The sequence below is a fragment of the Bos javanicus genome, chromosome 16, assembly GCF_032452875.1.
Source record: "Bos javanicus breed banteng chromosome 16, ARS-OSU_banteng_1.0, whole genome shotgun sequence".
In the NCBI taxonomy this organism is placed as follows: domain Eukaryota; kingdom Metazoa; phylum Chordata; class Mammalia; order Artiodactyla; family Bovidae; genus Bos; species Bos javanicus.
In genome coordinates, this window is record NC_083883.1 from 13,480,985 (window position 1) to 13,497,729 (window position 16,745).

Sequence of the window (16,745 nt, forward strand, 5' to 3'; positions counted from 1 at the left end):
TAAAGTCTCACCTTCTTAATTGGGCATTCACAGCTGCTTTTGTATTTTCTGAAACTTCTAGCCTCATGCAGAACTGTCTGCATCCCATGCTTTATTAATGAGTTTACAGGGAGATCCGTTCTCCAAGCATTTCTGGCAGTCTGTCTTCTGCCTGTCTCTCTTACTTCTTCCCTCCCCAAAAAGGCTAACCTCTGCCTACCCCTGACCTTGCATGTAGCTCCAATGCTGTCTTTTCTAATTAAATATTTCTTTAGTTTCCTAGTCATTGACAATGCTTTTATATTGTAGAGTTTTTTAATGGTTCACAAATACTTTACGTAGTTTTACATTCTTTAATTCTTAAAAAAATTCTTTAATTTTTATATTCTTTAATTCTGGTAATAGTATAAGTTTTGCAGATGAGCAGACTGAAGTTAGAGAATTTAAATGATTGACTAAAGCCTGCTGCTTTTTAAGGGGCAGAACTGTGGTGTAGAAACTTCTAATTCTAAGTCCAGTGCACAGACTTCTATGCCTTGGCTGTCTTTCTTCCAAGTCTCTGCTGTGCTGCTTCTGGGCTAGTCTAGTCTTTGCTGCTTATCCAAAAATGTATAATGATGTACATTTTGCATTTTCCTTTGTTATCATGTATTCCCTTCTGGAGCATAAGTTCCTTAAAGTCAGGAGCTTCACTTAACTTAATTTTTGAAAAAATTCCCACCACTTCTTATTATGTCAGCAATGTTTAGTCAGTGAGCAAAGATGAAGGAATCAATTACATATCCATCACATTCAATAGGGGAAAGCAAGCTGTATTTGGACAGAGAAAAGCCTGGTTGAGGCTGGCCAAGACAACCTCCTCTTTGTGGTCTGTGCTTGGGTTTGCATCTTACCAGCGTCTAAGATGAGCTGCCCTCCCTGTGCAGGGTCTGTGCACACGTGGTTGGTCCCCAGGCACCCAAGCACATGACTCAGCCAGTATTTTCACAAACCAGCTTATAAAAGGTGTATATAGCACACTTTCTAATACCACCTGATTGTTAGTCATCAGTCTAAGGAACTGGGCAGAGATTTTAGCCACTTTGAGTCACTTAGACTTTGAGTCACCTCCAGCAGACTGAATGTCAAATTCGCTCTCCCTCCCAGGACCAGAGGCTTTCCTGGGGCCAGGTCAGGGCAAGGCTGCTCCTACTGCATCACATGAGAACAAGCAACTCTAGTTTACAGAGAAATCTATAAAGCCATCATGCATGCTCAGAGACTAACCCTCAGACCCAAGTGGAAATTGAAGATGCTCGCACAAATATGGGTTGGCCAAAAAGTTTGGGTTTTTCTGCATCATCTTATGGAAAAAACCCAAATGAACTTTCTGGCCAACCCAATATTTTAAACATTGATTTTCTTCATTCTTTTAAGAATTCTTGACATATATCATGAGTGATTCTTGACATATATCATTAATTCCCGCTAAGAACCATATTATCAAAGATTATTCACCTTGATAAGAAAACATTCTCAGTGAAATCAAGATGAAGTCATGAATTCATTACTGCTTATAATTAGACCAGCGTCTTTTCCATTTTTCCAGCTCCCAGTGGTCTGCCTGACAACTGGATAAAAGAAGTTGCTGGAGGTTATAAGCAGGTCTTAAAGGCTGGGGTGTATTAAAAATTTGTGAACAGGGCTCTCATTTTTCCTCAGTAGAAGTATACAATTCTAAGCCTTCCTCATATTTTAGTTTGTTGTTAAATTACATAAGGGCTTCCCTGGGTGGCTTAGGTGGTAAAGAATTTGCCTGCAATGTGGAAGACCCGGGTTCCACCCCTGGGTTGGGAAGATCCCCTAGAGACACAAATGGTAACCCACCCCAGTATTCTTACCTGGAGAATTCCATGGACAGAGGAGCCTGGAGGGCCGCAGTCCGTGGGGTTGCAAAGAGTAGAACACAACTGAGTGACTAACACACAAATTTCACAAGTAGTGTTTGTGAAAAATAGATATATTTCCAACAGCACTGAAGCATATAAACAGTGGAAGCCTCCACTGTCCCCCTGCTTTTATTTCCATGAGTAGGAACTGTTAGCATTTTGGGTTATATATTTCCAGGTGTGGGAGGGCAAGAGTGTATAAGATATATTCTCATTAGTGCACTATTCAGCAAGCTCTTGTTTTCTTTCCAGAATATATCACACATCCCTTCCATGTTAATACATAACTTCCATCTTCCAGTTCCCTCTGGCTAGAGGCTGACTTTTACACAACTTCCTCTATAAGATGGGCCTTGTTTATATTCATGTATTTGCTTGTCCAACCATCCGGGAAAGATTGTAGTCAGAAGTGAGGCAGTGCGGATGGCAGGGTCTGCATTACTCTGTGACTCTAGGCAAGGTGGGGGGAGGTGGGAGGTGATGAGGGCTGCTTGGCCTTTGACCCCACCTTGTTTGAGTTCAAAATGATCTTTCCTCTCAACAGAAGGATCACTCTTAATATTTGAGAGGAAGCTGTAAAACAAAGTAGAACATTTTTCTTTTTAATTATTGATTACTGAGTCATACCATCCTCTGGATACTTCTCTGGAGATTTGGAAGAAAAAGTCTTTAGCTTGTCAATTGCATTTTCATTTCATAGCATTGACTCGGGGTTTCTAATGGCCTGTGTATTTTTAAACAGGCTATTTTTAGAACAGTTTTAGATTCATGACAAAAATAAGAAGGTGCAGAGATTTTCCCTATGCACCCTGTGTTCTCATACACATACCCTTGTCTGTTATCCATGTCTGGCATCAGAGTGGTGTATTTGTTAAATCTCTCAACTTAAATTGATACTTTATTTTCACCCAAAGTCCATTGTTAACATGAGAGTTCACTCCTGGTGATGTGCAGGCTATGGATTTGGAAATATTTAATGATACACATGGACTTCCCAGGTGGCACAAGTGGTAAAGAACTTGCCTGCCAACACAAAGATTTAAAAGATGCAAGTTCAATCCCTGGGTCGGGAAGATCCCCTGGAGGAGGGCATGGCAACCCAGTCTAGTATTCTTGCATGGTGAATCCCATGGACAGAGGAGCCTAACAGGCTACAGTCCATAGGGTTGCCAAGAGTTGACACGACTGAGCAGCTGAGCAATGCACGTGCATGCACACACACACATACATGCACACACACACATATTATTCTAGTATCATTTAGAGTAGTTTCACTGCCCTAAAAATCTTTTGTACTCCATCTATTCATCTCTCTCTCACTCCAGTCTCTGGCAACTACCAATCATTTTAAGGTTTTCATAGCTGAATAATATTACTTTTGCCAGATGTAGCATGGTTTATCCATTCCCCTCCTGAAGGACCACTTGTTTGCTTCCAAGTTTTAGTAGTTATGAGTCAAGATGCTATAAACATGCATGTGCAGGTTTTTTTGTGTGGACATAAGCTTTGAACTTCTTTGGATAAAGACCAAGGAATGCTATTGCTGGATCATAGAGTCCCTTGGACTGCAAGGAGATCCAACCAGTCCATTCTAAAGGAGATCAGTCCTGGGATTTCTTTGGAAGGAATGATGCTAAAGCTGAAACTCCAGTACTTTGGCCACCTCATGCGAAGAGTTGACTCATTGGAAAAGACTCTGATGCTGGGAGGGATTGGGGGCAGGAGGAGAAGGGGACGACAGAGGATGAGATGGCTGGATGGCATCAGTGACTTGATGGACATGAGTCTGAGTGAACTCTGGGAGTTGGTGATGGACAGGGAGGACTGGTGTGCTTCGATTCATGGGGTTGCAAAGAGTTGGACATGACTGAGCGACTGAACTGAACTGAACTGATGATAAGAATAGTTTTATAAGAAACTAAGGAACTGCCTTCCCAAGTGTCTGTACAATTCCGCATCCTCACCAGAGACGACTGAGCTTTCGTGCTTCTCCACATGCTCATCAGCACTTGCTGTGGTCAGTGTTCTGAATCTGGGCTATTGTAATGGGCATGTCGCGGGATCTTGTTTTAATATGTTTCCTTGATGATGTATAATGTGGAGTATCTTTCCCTATGTTTATTTGCCATTTACTTATCCTCTTTTGTGACGTGTCTGTTAAAGTATTTGGGCCATTTTGTAAGAGGGTTGTTTGTTTTCTTATTGTTGAGTTTAAATAGGTTTTTGGGTGTATTTTGGACAATAATTCTTTATAAATTACATCTTTTACAAGTATTTACTCCTAGTCTATGACTTGTCTTTTCATTCTTTTGACAAAATTTTGGGCAGAAGAGAAAATTTTAATTTTAACCAAGTCCAGCTTATCAATTTCATGATTTGTGCATTTTGTGTTGTATCTAAAATGCTATACACAATATCTATCTAGATTTTCTCCTCTGTTATCTTCTAGGACTTTATAATTTTGCATTTTACACTTAAGTTTGTGATCCATTTTGAGTTCAGTTTTGTGAAGGATGTAAGGTCTGTGTCTAGAGTTTTTATTTATTTATTTGGGTGTGGATGTCTAGTTGTTCCAGCACCATTTGTTGGAAAGATTATCTTTGCTGCATTGTATTGCCTTTGCCCCTTGTCGAATATCAGTTGAATGTATTTATGGGCCCATTACTGGGCTTTGCATTCCGTGCTTTTGATCTGTCTGTTATTTTGGCAGTACCACACTGTCTTGATTACTGTAGCTTTACTGCTAAGTTGCTTCAGTCGTGTCCGACTCTGTGCGACCCCATAGACGGCGGCCCACCAGGCTCCCCCGTCCCTGGGATTCTCCAGGCAAGAACACTGGAGTGGGTTGCCATTTCCTTCTCCAATGCATGAAAGGGAAAAGTGAAAGTGAAGTCGCTCAGTTGTGTCCGACTCTTCGCGACCCCATGGTCTGCAGCCTACCAGGCTCCTCCGTCTATGGGATTTTCCAAGCAAGAGTACTGGAGTGGGGTGCCATTGCCTTTTCCAACTGTAGCTTTACAGTAACTCTTAAACTTGGGTAGTTCTCCTCTATATCAGTCCCTGAAAACTTTGCAATTTGTAATGCGATTACATCTATTTTTTCCAACATAGAGAATATTTTTTTCTGCTACTTATTTTGTTGTTATTGTTGGAAATACAGCTCAAATAAAAGTCAAAAAACAGAAATTGTATTGAAGATCACTTTCCCTAGCAGTTGTGAGTTACTGCGTCAGCACTGATGAACTATCTCGCCTCATTCCCTTTATTTCCTTGATTCATGAAATATTCATGAATTTTGTCTTTAAGGACAACAAAATTTTTATAGTAGATTCTTCATTAAAGGACAATTTGGGGGTGATCATTTTGAATTTAAAAAGTATTTTATTGATGTGTACTTGATTTACTATATATATATATTTTTTCATATTCTTTTCCATTATGTTTTATTATAGGATACTGAATTTAGTTCCTTGTGCTATATAGTAGGGCCTTGTTATTTATCCATCCTATATGTAATGGTTTACATCTGCTAATCCCAAGCTCCCAATCCATCCTTCCCACATACCCCTGCCCCCTTGGCAATGACAAATCTGTTCTCTAAGTTTGTGAGTCTGTTTAGCAGATAGATTCATTTGTGCCATATTTTAGATTCCACATGTAAGTGATATCATATGGTATTTATCTTTGTCTCTCTGACTTACTTTACTTAGTATGATAATCTCTAGATCCACCCTGCAAATGGCATTATTTGATTCTTTTTTATGGCTGAGTATTATTACACTGTTTGTATATTACTTTTAACTTTTTATGTCAAATAGTAGTAATAGGAATGATATTTGGAGAAATCCTATGCACATTTACCAACTGATTTTTTTATTCATATCAAAAGCATAGGGTTAAAATGTTATGATACACTGCTATAGTAAATACTCAAGAAAGTGTTTCCTTTCATTTTTAGGGAAGGGTTGAGGAATAGATATATAATATTTGCATGACTTTGCATTCCAGCACTTACAATTGAAGACTGATACTGTAGATGTATTTGCAGTTTGCCCAATATTCAAACAATACAAGACACACCATTTTAAGTGTGTGCAATTAGGAGATTATGTTCTTTCCTTCTTCATCCTTATCTATACATGGTGGAATTTCCCCTTTCTCAAAATTTGAACTATTGGATGTTTTTCTGTTCTGTGTAATCTTTCTCAAATTAAACACTTACAGCTTTAAAATGGTTATATGCATTGGACATTCAATTTTGAATATTTGTTTCCAATTTTTTTAACCTACCAAATGACAGTTTAATATTAACTAAATGGCTTACATGTCAAATCTGTCACCATCTTACATTTTTTTTGTTTTACCAGTTGTGATTAGCAGAAAATTTGTGGGTGTTGTGACCATTCATTACTGCAAACAAACAATGTTATGACATGTATTGTACTTCTACTCGTATTTTAAAGTAACTTCTCAGTATTCAAAATGCATTGAGTTTCTTCTCTGGGCAATACAGCACCTTCTCCTTCTTCCACAAAACACCTGGAATAGGATGCAAGTCTTGGGCTTCATGTGGATTTTCGAGATGTGAAAGAAACCATCTCAAAAGATAAAGCATGGATTGGTAGAACCATATATTCATTTCCTCATTAAGCATTTATTGGGCCATTATTCAGTGTTCAGAATTTCTGTTTAAAGCACCTAAAGATAACAATTCAGTTTGATAGGACTTCATAAATATACTTCATAATTTAGATTTAGGTTTCCACGGTTTTTATCAATTTAGTCACATACAAGTGGGGCTGTTTGATCATATTCTATTTCCTGGCTTCAACATTTCAAGCCTCTCCAGGGCAGAAATGAAAGATTATGAGTATGCTACATTTCTATAGCTCTTTCATTTTTTTCCCCAACCCTAGCTTACTTTCATGTCTGCAATAAAAATTTTGATCCAGGTCGGATTTATGTGAACATTATTTTTTTTTTCAGATTGACCTACCCCGTGACTGAATTTTGCAATGAATCCTTATCAGGTTGTTATACACCATTGCAACTGGGCACCTTAAAATTAGATGGAAAGAACAGAGGATGTTGCCAGAGGATGTGCTGACTGGATAAAAAGTAGGTTCTACCTTGTTTCATTTTTTTTTTCTGAGCATAGAAGCCACTTTAAAAGTTTGCAAGTCTTTAAAACATTAGCTCCAGATGTTTTGAATGTGCTAAGGTGAGCAAGTGCAGTGAAAACCATAAAACACTGTGTGAAGGCGATTCTGATGTGCTATTACATTAAAGAAAGTAGATGGAAGTTCAGGAACATACTGGCAAGAAACCCAAAAAGCCAAGTTTTCTACCGACTGGTTCTGAAAGGCTGGATAAGTCATGATCTTCCTTGCGTCTAAAGATGCCTACAGGCTTCGGATCAAAATTTGTTATCAATTAGTGTTACCACTCTGAATTGACATAATTTTGACCGGTGTCAAAAGAACAGTGTTTTATTTAGTTCATCCAAAATAGATAAATGGGCAATGTCTATAAGACATATGGGGATTGAAAATAGTTCATAGACTTCCCATGACTACCTTGGAAGGTGGCATGTATAGTGATTAAAATATCTAGGTTGCTTGGGTTCAAATCAATCAGCGATTTACTAATGGAATGACCCTGTAAAAGCTTCCTCATATCTCTCTGCATTTATCTCCTCCTCATTTTAGAATGAAGAATCCCAAAGCTCATAGTTTTATTGTAAAGGATTAAAAATTTTGTGCATGTAACATATATGGAATTTCTGAAGACAGTAAGCACATAATAAATGTTTGTTATTATTTTATCCATATTATTATTAGCATCATTATTGTTATTTTAGAGTCCATTTAGCGTGAATCCTGGAGTCCAGGATTCTGGATTGAAAACCACTGGTCTAACCTCATAAACTCATTGAGTTGAATTTTAATTTAGAGAGATAAAAATTAATCAAGCAAGCATTTATAAAAATTATTCTGATTGTTTATTTATGAACTATTAAGTATTATGTTGTGTGGTCTCAATAGTTAATTAGGAATAGTTTACCCCTTTGTATTTTGACTATCTATGTTGAGTTGACAGAGATTAGTTAGTATATGACTCTTGCTGCTACTACTGCTGCTCAGTTACTTCAGTTGTATCTGACTCTGTGTGACCCCACAGATGGCAGCCCACCAGGCTCCACCGTCCCTGGGATTCTCCAGGCAAGAACACTGCAGTGGGTTGCCATTTCCTTCTCCAATGCATTAAAGTGAAAAGTGAAAGTGAAGTCGCTTAGACTCTTGTTGACAAATACACAGGAGAGTTTTCCATCCAAGGGCATCCACAAGCTGAAAAACAGGTCATTCTTTTGGGGTTGACCTTATTTTAATATGGAAATCACTTTTGTTTTTAAATTCAAGCAGGGTTTTATTCCCTTTATCCCCTCCTTTCTTCCTCTTATACTGAAACAATAAGGTAAGTTTTCTGTGCTACAGCCTGGGTATGCCACATTCAGACCGTATATCCAAATGTATAAAAGAGTAGAAAGTTTTATTAATGATTTGTAATCATACATACTGTATTCAAGACTTGGGGTAAAATTTTATATATAAAAAAGCTCATAGTCGAATATATACCATATTATGATGAATGAAGACATACCAAATTTCTTTTCCATCTCTTCTAAAATATAGACTGCATTGTGTGATGATATACTCCCACAAAATACCATTCTAGTAACACACACTTTTGGTTTATTATTTCACCTGGGCAGCTTGATTTTGCCTGGGCAGTTCTCTGTTAAAAGTAGAACAGTTTGTATCTAGTGAGGCATCTTATTGAATGTTGCTTGAAAAACTCTTCTTTCTATAGTAATGTGCACAAAAAAAACATAAATTTAAACAGATCCTGGTCTGGTTTTATTACATTTAGTTCCGGGCTATGTAGACACATTATCTGAATCCTTTTGGCACCACATAATAATATATCATTGATATAAGAAATAGTTTGTATGTGAACAGCATTACTGTACTTTTTATTTAAATGTATAGATTTACCCTGGAGCCATGCTGTCACTTCTGTTTGTTATAATATTTTCCCCTAAAGAACACTGGCATAATATATCTCCTTAAGATCCTGTAGAAACGTTGGATTTTAATATTTTATATTATAATTATATTCTGATATTTCCTTCCAATAATAAAATAACCCTAGTTTCTCATAAGGAATAACACATTTGCAGAACCTCATACGAATTCTAATTTTTAAACTGGGAAATTTGTGGTACTAGGAAATATTATCAGAACTATTTTCATTCCTATTTGTTTTAAAAGAAATGGTCTAAATGAGGTTTTAAACTTTCTTTTTTAAAGTCTGTCTTATTTTCCCTTTCTACAGTTATAAAAAATTTTTAGCTCTTTTATATCATTAACAAGAAAAGATACCAAACGTAAGCATGAAAAATAGACTATTTAAGTTACTAGTTGAAATATACTTAATTTTAATAGGACATAATTAAATTCTCAAGTATGTGTGATACAGTTTGGTGTATAATGGTAGATTCATTTGGAAAACCTAGAATGTTACATTTTTTCTTTTGTAACAGTAATTTTTATTCATTTGCAATTAGTTTCAATTAAAGTTAAAAATATAATTCATATCATAAGGCAAATGGCTAATTTCTATAGATTAGAGGTTTTGTATTAAATTTGTTTAATATAGATCTGAGACTCATTTATTGGGTTTTGATTATTGAATATGATACTTTGTTCATGAAATGGTCATCTTATGTCATGTTTAGCCATATTTGTATATATGTAACTTTTTAAATAATCAAATAATGTTGGATAAACTTATATAGAAGCATCTTTATAAGAATTCAATAAATCTAATTCTCACAATTTTATTGTTATAATTGAATTTTGCACTCAATCTTTTTATCCATGTCCAAGGCAAAATCACAGAGGTCACTAATCGTCCATGTTTGTTTTTAAACAATACTTGAAATGACATAGGAATTTATCAACTTACTTATAATATTAACAAAATTTATACTAATAACTATTTGCATCTAGCCAAAATAGTTAAGTACTCATCCTGTTAGGAAGATAAGGTAGTCAAAATGTGACTCTAATGTATTTTAAAGATGATGTCGTGATACTGCCACAGTAAACTTCTGAAATAAAACTACTAGTTTATATTTTAATATAGTGAGTTCCTTATGTATAAACCAACTTTCAAGGATGCAAATGTGCCCCTACATGCCAGCTATTGTGCTACTGTACTTTTCAAGGTACTGTACCATAAATTAAAACTATTTTCTTCATTTTTTGTGTTTGTTAGTTTTTTATGTATCATTTGTGTGAAAAGTATTATAAAGCAGTTACGGTACAGGACTATATAGCCAGTTGTGTTAGTTTTATATTTGGGCTAGCTTTGTTGGACTTAAAAACAAGCTGGACTTACATTCTTGGGACAGAACTTACTCATATGTAGGGAACTTAACTGTATTGGATTATGTGTTTTTACTATCGCTGCCATCCTTACTCTTCTCACCATTTAAGCATCAGCAAGTCTTTTATACACACTGAATTAAGTATACAATAGTCAGAAATATCCCTCCTTTTATTGGTAAAGAGCAGTACTTTAAAGAAAAAATCATTTAGTAAATTTTATAATCTTATTTTTTAATATCAACAGCTCAACTTTTGATGACTCAGAACAGGGCTTAAACCCAGTGAGAGAGAACTGGAGATGAGTAGAGACAGCACAAAGGGCTGGATTGTCAAAGCAGACTGATTCACATGAGAAATCTTTCCCAATAACAAGCTTAGCCAATGACTTCAAGAAGACATACAATCACGAGGCACAGGTGAAACAGGGAGAGAATCGGCCCTTCAGTGCAGTTACTCAGATTACTTCTTGCCAGGCAGGATGTGCTCTGGCTCAGGTTATGCAGAGAGCCTCTGTGTGATATTTGTGCCTGCATAAATGACACAAAAGAGGGCCATTTTGCTGTGACACATTATCATTTCATTTCCAGGTGGTTGTATAGCTTATGTGACATTTTCCAGGAAGCCATGCACTATAAATTTGTAGATTCCAGATTTGTTTAGTACAAACAGTTGTAGACAAATGAAGTATATTCTGCTAAAATATTTTCATAGATGAGGACCCTCTTGAGAGGGAGGTGATTAGTGTGTATACCAGGAGACCTGTTGTCTGCTTGACTGCAAGGAGATTTGGTAAATTAGCTTCTTTGTTTCCAAGGGTGTCTCCCCATCTCCCTCCTGCTACAAGAGAGATTGTGGACTGTAGACATTCTGCTTAATGATTTTCTTCCCAGGAGCCATTCTTGAAGAAGACAGGGTGAGCGGGGAGTTCATCCACAGGGCAGGAAAGAGATCGGAAGAAAATGTATGTAGTTTACTGGTTGCTGGGTCTTTGGAAAGAATTTAAATCTTTGCTATAATCTTCTCAGCTGAGTCCAGGGAGAAGGCATGACTCTGGAGATACTCTGTAAGTTTGGAGATATTTCAGAGCTGAATATACTCTCTGAGATATCTCCATGACTTAACGTGTCTCAGGGCACAGCTTAACAAGATGGCTAATGTCTTGGAATATAGGAGTTGTGATTGTCATTGGTTGACTGTAGTACCTTGTGGACCAACATGAGTCATAGCCATGTTATGGAGTTTTGCACATCCAGGCCAGGCGTGTTGAGGGAAGATTTATAAATTTACTGTTGTTTACAAGAAAGGCATGGAGATAAATGTGACTGCTTCACCACCGGAAGAAGGGATATATAGAGTGTGGACCCATCACTGAATGTCATGGAGGATCACAGAAATGAACAGCAGATGTGATAGAGAAGATGATACCTAGACAAGGCAGGATCAGCTGGGCTCAGGGGAGGCCAGAGATAGTACACGCCATTACATGGACAAGCTGCCCTAGATTCAGTTCCGGGAAAACATGTAAGGCCGCTGGAAATCACATAACTTTGGGGAGGGAAGGGAAAAGAAGGGGTGGTAGAGAGCAATAGAAATAGGACTTGATTTGATTTAATTTTACATTGGAAAGGACTGTATTACCGTAAATTGGCAAGATAAATTCTTCTGATGGGAAAACATGTTGTAAGCCAAATTCCATTCAGACATAGAACAATAAATATTATATATATTTTTTAAAATATTGAATTCATGACAGTGGAATTTCCAACATGCTCTATTACTTTTGTGCTGTGTGCTTAGTCACTCAGTTATGTCCAACTCTTTGTGACCCGTGCACCGTAGCCCACCAGGCTCCTCTGTCCATGGGGATTCTCCAGGCAAGGATACTGGAGTGGGTTCCCATGCCCTACTCCAGGGGATCTTCCCAACCCAGGGATCAAACCCATGTCTCCCACATTGCAGGTGGATTCTTTACCATCATAGCCACAAGGAAGTTCAAGAATATTGCAGTGAGTAGCCTATCCCTTCTCCAGAGAATCCTTCCATCCCGGAAATCAAGTCGCAGTCTCTTGCATTGCAGGTGAATTCTTTACCAGCTGAGCTACCAGGAAAGCTCCTATTACCTCTGCTGAAGAACAAATAATAGAGGAATTAAAAAAAAAAAAAAAAAGAAAACACCTCTGTCTTTACCTGTTGTGTTACCTCGATCATGTTATTAGTCTCCTGAACTCTCAGTTTCTTTTCAAAGTAGGTATAGCTATGCCTATTCACACAGTTGCTGTGAAGAGTAAATAAGATGTAAATGAACGCATTTAGCATGTGGTCTGGTATACCTACTGGTAGGTTTCCAATAAGTGTTTGAAAAAGCCTGATCTGAAGCAATGTAATTGATGTGATACTATTCCTTATCATTTTGCAAATTATTTAGTTTCTGTTTCCATATTAAGACAATTCTCCCTTGACCCTTTGAGATTTGAACTTACCTCTTTTGTTCTTCTGTTTCTAGGACCAAACATTTCTGTGACCCAAAGATTGTTTGTGGGCCACCAAGTGTTCTACTGTTACTGGAAGAAGGAGTTATCGCTGCGAATGGATGAAGAAATGTAGCAGGTACCACAAAGTCCCTTGGTGGTAGTGTGGCCATCGGGTCATAGGTCATTGAAGGTCATAGGTTGATCAAAGAATCCTTACAAATGTGGATCTGAATTATGCCTTACACATTTCTAGATGTAGTCCTCTTATTACCGAACCAAATTTGGGTCTACCTGCCCATGTTCAACTCAATCTACTGACAGTAGGTGGTGGTGAAGAAAAGAGCAGCATTTATTGCAGGGTGTAAGCAAGAAGTCCAGTAGTTTTAGTGCTCAAAATATCTGAACTCCCTAAAGACCTTAAGGGAAAGGTTTTTAAAGACAGGGTGAGGGAGAGGGGTTGTGGGGTTCATGATTCACTCATGGACACTTTTTCTCCTGGGTTGGTGGTGAGGTAACCAGGAGTCAACATCATCAACCTCTGGTTCTAAGGAACTGGGGTCCACATGCTTGTGGGCAGCATATAGTTAACTTTTTCCACCTGGTGGGGGTTTTAGTATCTACAAAACAGTTTAAGCGACATGGCTCAGAATGTTATCTATATCCCTTGAAAGTGAAAAGAAAGTGAAGTCACTCAGTCCTGTCCAACTCTTTGCGACCCCTCGGACTGTAGCCCACCAGGCTCCTCCGTCCATGGGATTCTCCAGGCAAGAATACTAGAGTGGGCTGCCATTTCCTTCTCCAGGGGATCTTCCCAACCCAGGGATTGAACCCAGGTCTCCTGCATTGCAGGCAGATGCTTTAACCTCTGAGCCACCAGGGAAGCCCCTGAGGAGGAACTAAATGTCCTTGACTGTGTTTAATGGCTAAACTGTTATTATTTTGTCTTGCTTGACTGTTTTCCTTTTTTTCTGCATTTTCTGACTTCTCTGATTAAATATACTCTTTGAAACTCTGGGAAAGCCTAGGAGGCTAAAGTTTTTCTATGGACAAGGGGCTGAGAGTGGACACTGGACTGAGGGGTTGGGGGTTCTGTTCTGGGGAGGGCCAATAGGTTCCTGCTCAGTCACACTCTAGAAGCCATTTTTTTTGTTTTGTTTTGGTAACACTGATGTTTAATTATTTGAATTCACTGTGGGGTTTTTTGTCATCCCATCATAATTTATATGAGAGGGCAAGGCAAACACAATTTCTGATATTTCATTTATTTATTCATTTTCATTTTATAGCTATCAGTGGAAGTACTGATATTATGGGCCTGTGTACATTTTCAAGAGTTTCTGTTCTCTTTAAAAGTAATAAATAATACCTGTAAGCTATTGGGAACACTCGTTCTCTTATGAGGTCAGAAATGTACAGGTGTAAAAGATGCAATATTTCCTCAGGATGTTTTTTAAAGCACCAATCAAAACTCAACCAGTATCTTCATTTTCAAAAGAAATCCACTGAGCTTCTTTTGTGCTCAGATGCTGTAACAACAGGCATGAAACTAATTAGAGACCAAAGCCTACAATGCCATGTTGTCCCTTTGAATGCAGCCCTGGAGATGGAAGTAAGCTGGAGGGGAACATGGCTGAGTGTATCACCCTTTAACAACAAGTTAGCCCAAAACAAAGCACATTTCTGCCTGCAGATTCTTGAATTTTACAATTGTTTCCAGGGAAACAAACATATAATTTAAGCTTTTACAATTTCCAAATTTTCTACTATATATCCCAAGATACATAAACTTAGGGTTACTTCTCCAGATCATTACTTTATCAACTACGTTTTCCTTCTTTACAACTACCAGTTCCAAATAGTTTGTGTGTTAATGTGGGATTTTGAAACCTGTATTAGCTATTTTGAAAAAATAATCCAACTAATGTATTTATCACCTTACTAAAAGTTACTGCAATGATCTTTTTAAAAATTCTGTTTAGAATATTTTAAAACTTCTTCTTGTTCCTCCAGTCTATTTTATTCATTAAAAAAAATATTTGGAATTTGTAGTTTAAATTATTTATTTGTTTCCCTGGAAATTCACTGATAGAAGGTTGAAAATATCAGAATGAAAGTAAGGAGACTTGGTTTTTGTTCTCAGTTCTGTCACTGACTAGCTTTTTGACCCTGGGCTCTTGATTTTTTCCCTGAATCTTTGTTTTCTTTCAGGTAAAATTAAGACATGGTGTTAAAAGATTCTTAATTTCTTTTGTTGTTCTAACATCTTTTGAAATTGCTTTATGCTTTTTTTGATGACTTCTGACTTTCTCAGCACTAATCACAAATGTATGATGGTTTTCCTTTCATAACGCTGCTGTTGAGACTAACTCTTGTGGCAATGTGGATGGTCATGAGATCCATTGGGATAATATACCAAAATGGACATTATTTAAATAGCAAATAAAACATATTTACATCACGTGGAACCTGGAAGTCCCAGGTTCAGCGAGAAGCATGATATTTCCTATATGCCTTTAGAGATATGTTAGGAATCCAGGGATAAAATGTATTTTTTATTACATGCTCATCACTTTCCTTGAAGTCAGCAGTAACTCAATACACCCAATGTGCTTAGACATGGCCTTTGTAACAGGTGTCATTGCTTGCTGTCTGTAGCTTGCGTTCTTATTCTGTATAACTCCCAAAGAATGTTTGTCAAGTTCAATTTCAAGTCTGAGAAGCCAGTGTAATGATTTGCTTCCACATCGTGGGCTGAAGTTAGAAATGGGGCAACTGACATGCAGGATGAATTTACTGGCCTGGAGCCACTAATTACAGAGGCTGTGTTGGCAGAACCTGAAATGTTTAGATGAAAAACCCGAAGCTCTGAAGAAGATTGGAAGGAACATTTTCATTTAAAAAAGGTGGAATTTTAAATTAAACACGATTGGAAGATGATTGTGTACTAGTTTAAAGTCATCCCAGGCGTTGCATTATTATAGACTTTAAATCAGTCATTTTGTGCAAAAATAATACTTAAGCCTGGTTTTATTACCCTCTTCTTCAGAAATCTTGAGGTGAAAGAAGAAATCTTCATTATAATAACTGAGATAAAACTGGAATTATAGATGCGAATAAAGTTAACATCCTGGAAGAAAGAATAGGCCTGTATCTACAATTACCTGGAATATAGCTGTATTTGCTGTGTATATCAGATAGAGTCTCCAAAATTATTTTTTGAATTGGATTGATGTGACCAGTTCATATGGAGTTTTTAAGCCAGTCTAACAATCAAAACAGACAAAGTGACATATCTGGATAGTATATGTTTGATAAATTTGAAGGAATCCAAAGAGACAGTTGGGATTTTTATAAGACAAAATTTATATATAAAAAGATTTAATGGCATATTTCTAACTTGTTTCTCAATTTAGTTCCATATAAGGAAGTATGTTGAATTAGTCTCACCTCCACAGTGTTTAAACTACAGACATTTACAAACAGGAGAAAAATAAAAAGACTCTGAATACTTAACAAAATGACAAATAAGAAAAAAAAATAGATTATGTGATATTTTTTTCATGCTTCCAGTGGTAAATCATGCTAATTCAGGTTATACTATTACAGAAGGACCCACTTTATATAATCCACTTGAATTTCTAAACAGTATCATTGAGGTTCCACAAAGAACTAGGGTTTACTATATTACATCAGTGTAACATAGTTATTTTTTCAGGAAAACGACTTAGGGCTAGAAAATAAAGGGCAAGGGCATGGTTATTTCTGTGCTAGAGACGTGCCAACATTTGCATCAGTAGAAGGTTATCAGGTTAGTTTTGTATTTATTAAAAAGTAAAACTACAGAGTATTTTAATCAGTTAAATATGTAATAGTTATTGACATTGGTAGCAGAAAAGCATCTGAGTTTCAGAGAT

General features: G+C 37.0%; 1 long non-coding RNA gene across 3 annotated transcripts in view; it reads left to right on the plus strand.

Annotated features, from left to right (window-relative positions):
• The window catches only part of LOC133227571 (uncharacterized), an 85,069-nt gene that overhangs the window by 45,064 nt on the left and 23,260 nt on the right, over window positions 1–16,745 (plus strand). For 2 of the 3 annotated variants that reach the window (XR_009729874.1, XR_009729872.1), the window contains 2 exons: window positions 6,894–7,025; window positions 12,864–12,967. This is a non-coding gene — a long non-coding RNA (uncharacterized LOC133227571). The other variant, XR_009729873.1, reaches the window with a different exon arrangement.